The sequence below is a fragment of the Meriones unguiculatus genome, chromosome 3 (assembly GCF_030254825.1).
Source record: "Meriones unguiculatus strain TT.TT164.6M chromosome 3, Bangor_MerUng_6.1, whole genome shotgun sequence".
Classification (NCBI taxonomy): Eukaryota; Metazoa; Chordata; class Mammalia; order Rodentia; family Muridae; genus Meriones; species Meriones unguiculatus.
The window spans coordinates 164,499,771-164,505,843 of NC_083351.1; the positions used below are offsets into that span (position 1 = coordinate 164,499,771).

The 6,073-nt window shown below is 38.4% G+C and overlaps 1 pseudogene; it reads left to right on the forward strand.

Moving 5' to 3' along the window:
• Positions 1-2,839: 2,839 nt before the first annotated feature.
• Positions 2,840-3,224, forward strand: LOC110565267 (large ribosomal subunit protein eL31-like; annotated as a pseudogene).
• Positions 3,225-6,073: the final 2,849 nt, after the last annotated feature.

Here is a 6,073-nt window from a genome sequence, read left to right on the forward strand (position 1 = left end):
CTGGATCTCCTAATTTAGACCAAACTGGTCTAAAACTCAAGACTATCCTCCTGCCTCTGCCTCCCCATCCCTGAGATTACAGGCATGGCCCATTAAGCCTTGTTTTAGAAAATTTCTTAATATATTTTTGCTTTTATATCATGTCTGTAAAATGAAAATAAAAATGTTTCTTTGAGGTTTTTAAGGAACAAATAGGAAAATGTATTCATACTATCTATTGAGTTATAAAGTGTTACTTATGAATGCTGGCTGCTCTTATTAATTGGCATATATAATTTAAAGAATGAATATCTACTTTCAGTTCTAAGTATAAATGAAGTCCTAACAATTATTTTTTCATCGGTTCACTGCTTCGATACTTTCTACCCTAATGTGTTAGGAGCCTTCTACATGGAAATCTTGTAAGTTACCAGATGAAACAAAGAAAATACAGTTTAGTACTCAGTTAATTTTAAAAGTTTCTTGGTTTTTTTTTTATACTGTGCTGAATCAAAAAAATTCATAAGAGATTTGCTTAAAGAATATTATTGTCTGCTGATCATTGTTAGAAGTATAAAATTGATCTGGGTGTGGTGACCTTTAATCCCAGATCTTGGGATGTAGAGCTAGGCAGATTTGTGTGTGTTCAAGGCCAGTATGGTGTCTGTAGAGAGTTATAGAACGATGGGTTACACAAAGTGACCATGTCAAGAAAGAAAGAAAGAAAGAAAGAAAGAAAGAAAGAAAGAAAGAAAGAAAGAAAGAAACGAAGGAACAAAAGATTGATTGTCCTACAAAGATCATGGGAAAACATTTTCCCAATATTTTGATTGAATGTTTGTAGTTTGTTTTATTTTATTAGACATTATTTAACTCATTATATTATAAAATGCAGAAGGCATAAATTATTCATTCAAATAGAATTTGCTGTTAAAATCTTCATGTAGATAACATGTGGCTAAGTTTTGAATAGAGACATTTTCAAACTTACGGTCTGGTAGAAAAGAATGCATATTCAAGGTCTCATGTTTTGAATACTGAATATTTGATGTTGAACATTTTCCTATCTTCGTGAGTGCCTTACTTTAGTTATTCATTTTTCAGGTGCTCAGGAGTGGGACCTAGGGCCTCTAGTACCATAAATATTCACTCTGAAAATGAGATCCTGCCCCACTCATTCTGCTTCCACATACATGCACAAAAACACATAAACACACCGATTTCAGGGGGAAGCATTTCAAAGTATTTTAAGTTCTTTTTGGACTTCCTTGTCTGAAGTCTAGAATGGAAGCAGTGGGAAGCCTGCCAATGCAGACCCCTGATCATGATTGTCTTATTTTTTTTTTTTTCTAGAGAAACTCCATTTAGAATGAAATGATTATTTTGGCATCTTCTTCAAAAGTGGACACATAACATGTCTGTTATGTATAGAGTTCTTAAACACACGATAACATTTGCCAGTTGTTGGTTTTATTTCCTGCATTACCAAAGTCCTATTCAACAAATCTCTCCTGTGTTTTATGTCGAAGCACATTGCCCACATTTTGCTCTAACAGTTTTAGAGTATCTGATCCTATGCTGAGGTCCCTGATCCATTAGGAGCTGAATTTTGTACTAAGAATGATTGTTAGTTACTAACTTCAGTCCTGTGTGTGTTGATATCTAGGATTCCCAGAAGTGCTTGTTGAAGATATGTATTTTAGAGTCTTTGTTGAAAAGCAGGCAGCTATTGCTTCATGAACTTATACGTGGGTCTTCTCTTCTATTCCAGTTGTATCCATTTTTGCATTCCTTCTATAACTCTCTTGTTTAACTAAGACCTCAAACACTATATTGAATAAGTGCAGAGAGAGAGAGAGAGAGAGAGAGAGAGAGAGAGAGAGAGAAAGAGAGAGAGGACACCCTTGTCTTGTTCCTGCTCCTGGTGACACTGTTTTGGTCTCTTTTCCATTTACCACGAGGCTGGTGATAGCTTTGACATACACAGCCTTTATCATGTTGAGGAATGCTTCCTCTGTTCCTAGTTTCTCCATGACTTTTGTCACAAAAGGGTATTGAATTTTATCAAAGGCTTTCCCTGTGACTACTGAGATGATCATGTGTTATTTTTTTTTTTTTTTGCCTTTCAGAGTCCATTTATGTGAAAAATTGCATTTATTGGTTTGTGAGCCAAAGTGATCATGACTACAGACAACTTGACCAATTCTTGATGAGATCTTGAACTAGGGTTGTGAGTATTTTATTGAGAAATAAAATACTGTACCTGGTTGTGTGTGTGTGTGTGTGTGTGTGTGTGTGTGTGTATCCAGCAGGAATATCTTTCATATTTTTTTTTTTGCCTTTATCTGGCTTTGGTACCAGTGTAATGCTGATTTCATTAGGGTTTTAAAACCTTTTTTTCCCTTTTCTACTTTATGTAGTAGTTTAGCAGTATTGGTGTTAATACTTTTATATTTCGGGTAGAATTTTGTAGTGAGTCCATCTGGCCCTGGGCTTCCCCCAGCCCACCCCCATGATTGGGAGAAATTTTACTCTGAAAGTAAGGCCAACAACTGACAAACAAGCTTTTATAAAGTCAAAAAGCTTCTGTACAGCAGAGGGAACTATCAGTTGAGAAGAGCAGCAGCCATGGGGTGGGGAGTCTTTGGAAGTTATATCCTGGACTAAGTATTAATGGTTAGAGTATAAAACCAACTAAAAAAATAAACATTAAGATAACAAATAACTAGAACATAGGCTATGTGTTTGGACAAAGAGCTTTCATAAGAATAAACAAATGGCTAGAAAACACAAATTTCAACATCATTAGTCACCAGAGAAATGTAGATTAAAACCATTTTAAGATTCTATCTCGGGCCCCGGCAGAATGGCTCCCACCAAGAAGGGTGTCGAGAAGAAGGGCCGCTCTGCCATCAACGAGGTGGTGACCTGGGAGTACACCATCAACATCCACAGCGCATCCATGGCGTGGGCTTCAAGAAGCGTGCTCCCCAGGCAGTCAAAGAAATTCGGAAGTTTGCCATGAAAGAGATGGGGACTCCAGACGTGCGCATAGATACTCAATAAAGGCTCAATAAAGCTGTCTGGGCCAAAGGAATAAGGAATGTTCCGTATCGCATCCGAGTACGTTTGTCCAGAAAACGTAATGAAGATGAGGATTCACCAAACAAGCTCTACACATTGGTAACTTATGTGCCAGTGACCACCTTCAAAAATCTATAGACGTCAATGTGGATGAGAACTAAACTGAATGTCAAATAAAGTTGCAGAACTGCCAAAAAAAAAAAAAAGATTCTATCTCATCCCAGTCGGAATGGCAATCATTAAGAAAGCAAATAACAACAAATGCTGGCGTGGATGGGAAGGGAGAAACTTTATACAGTACTGGTGGGAATGGAACCTAGTGCAGTTGCCCTGGAAATCAGTCTAGAAGTGTCTCAATAAACCAGAAAGAAAACTAATTCATGAACCTGCTCTGCTACCTTAGGCATAACACACACACACACACACACACACACACACACACACACACACGCCATATCACAGCACAGAGATGCCTGCACATATGTGTTTGCTACTGCTGTACTCACACACGCTAGGACATGGAAGCAGCCTAGATACCCATCAACTGATGAATGGATACTGAAAATATGGCATATATGCACAGTGGAATTTTTAATCTGCATGTGATTGGATGGAGCTGGGGAAAATTACATAGGGTAAGGTAGTGCAGGCCCAGTAGATCACTAAATAAAACACAGAGTCAGAAATGTGAGAAAGAGATTTACAGGAAAGAAAAGGAGTTATAGGAGGTAGGAAGGAGTTAAGACAGGGTGGCAGGAGAGAGCATATTTGTGAAACTATGAACAGGCAACTAATAAAAGTTTATGCTGTAATGCCATGATGAATTCGGGATCTTCTTAAAATGAATATATATTAGTAAAATGAATTTTTATTAACCACAGTAAAAATTCTGTATTATATTTACCAATACATATATATATATATAAAATCTGTAAATTATATTAAGACTATTAATCTTTTAAATACTTTCAAATATATGTCAAACTGGGAGTTTCTGATTTGGCTGATGTTTTAGAATCATTTTTCAAGTCGGAAATTATATAAAGTTATTTTATTTTTCAACTGTTCTGCATGCATTGAAATATGTTTTGTGTCTCTAAGAGGAAATACGATTGTACTTTACACTATGAGTATATGCATTTAAATGAACGATTAATGAAAATTGTCTCTAATTACTTAAAAAAAAATTGAATACTATTTTGCGGAGGCAGTGGCAAATCTTGCCTGATGTGTCATGGTGGAGTCATTCTCAAAAAGTAATGGCTTCAAAATTGAGTAAACATAGAACCAGTAAAGAAAAGGTTTCCTCACACCATGTTAGAAGCCAGCCAACTGAAGGGCACGTGCTGTGGAAAATTTTGAGAGATGTGTGAGTATTCTTCCCCTCATGTAGGCACCAGCCACAGAGTAAAATGCCATCTTGTCTACAGAGGATGCCAGAGTTGCCCTTTGCCAAGTGTTGCCAGCATGACCCCATTACTTTCCCACTCCATTCTTTGTTTGAACAGAAGGCACAGGACTACATTTCATGGAAGAAGGCAGTAAGCAGAATGAAGGAGTTTCTCTCCTCTCCCTTGCATTTCTTGCAAGTACCTGCCCAAGTCACTGTGATCCTAGTTGCTGGCCCATTTTGAGTTTTGCTTTCATTCCTCAGGCACTTGAGCTGTTTGTATTTTCAGCTCTAATCTGTTAGGACCAATGCCACATTGTCACCAACTCTCTTTTCCTAATTCTGGTTTACCAAATGTGTGATCCTAACAATGGCCCACAAGACTACAACCTGTAACCAACATTATCATACTTATCTCTAATCACTGCTGTATATAAGAGAAATCACTCTGTAGCCCCACACTGTCTGTCCTCGCAACAGATTCTGGTCAAAAGAGAAAGCTTGCCCATCTCATCTAGTCAGTTGTGCACAGATTCCTCTGACGTCATAAGTATTAACCAACCACCAAGAACCACCTCCCAAGACTGGGACCATGCTTATAGGAGTGGATATTTTCAGAGAGCATTAACTTTGTAGGCACTGTGCTAAACACAGTCCTTATCTTCTCCATGAATTAGCGATTATTAATTCTGCTTCACTTGTGAACCATGGTAGAGAGACTGGGCAGGCTATTCAAGGGTTTCCATTCATAAGTTTAAATCTTAACCACTAAAAGAATTCAGTATTTCTTCCCAACAGCAAATTGTGTGGACATCACATCCAAAGGCCTTGAGTTAAGGGAAAGAAGATAACAAGAAAAAGGATTTAAAAAACAATCTATTTTCTAATTTGAGCTAGAACATCAAGAAAGGGATTAACCAAAATCATTCCGATTCCATTTTCCGTCCAAATCTGTTTGTGTCCTAAGCTGACTATTCTTAAGCCCTCCAGGAGAATATAGCAAAGGGAGGTGTGTGTGGGGGGGGGGGAGGGGGTTCTTTATGTCTGTACAGATGTGAAGACAAGACTTATAAATGAAAGTCAAAGTGTCCAAAGTCGTTTTACCAGAAGTGCAGGGCCCGGTTTAGAATCTATGGATCTAGGGAAAAGGTACCTCAGGTCCGAGGAGATGCGTGTGAGCTAAAGCATCCCAGGCCTTGAGAAGAACCATGACAGACAGACTAATTCCGCGTAGAGTGGTTCTTCGTGAAGAGCAACTATTCCCCCAAGTATGACTTCATCAGCAACCGGAGGAAACTGAGCAGAAGCAGAAATGTTGAGCTGTTCAGATTGGAGGAGGTGAGCCAATTTGTCTGGCAAACTAGTGAGAGCTGAGGTAAGGGCTTGATTCAGTTTGCGTTTGAGATGGGCCTTCTCCCAACGGCACGGGGAAGTCAAGGTTGTTTAAAGGAGTGCTGGATTAAGGCGGTGTTTGGAGTTGTTAACTCAAAAGTTTGCTAATAGATAGCAAGTAGGACAGAACGGGAAAACAATATAGGGCTTCATCATTACTAAACTTCGAGGTGATAAATGTCTGAATCACGTTGGAAGCAGAAGGGCTGAGAAGGAAGGCATGAATGT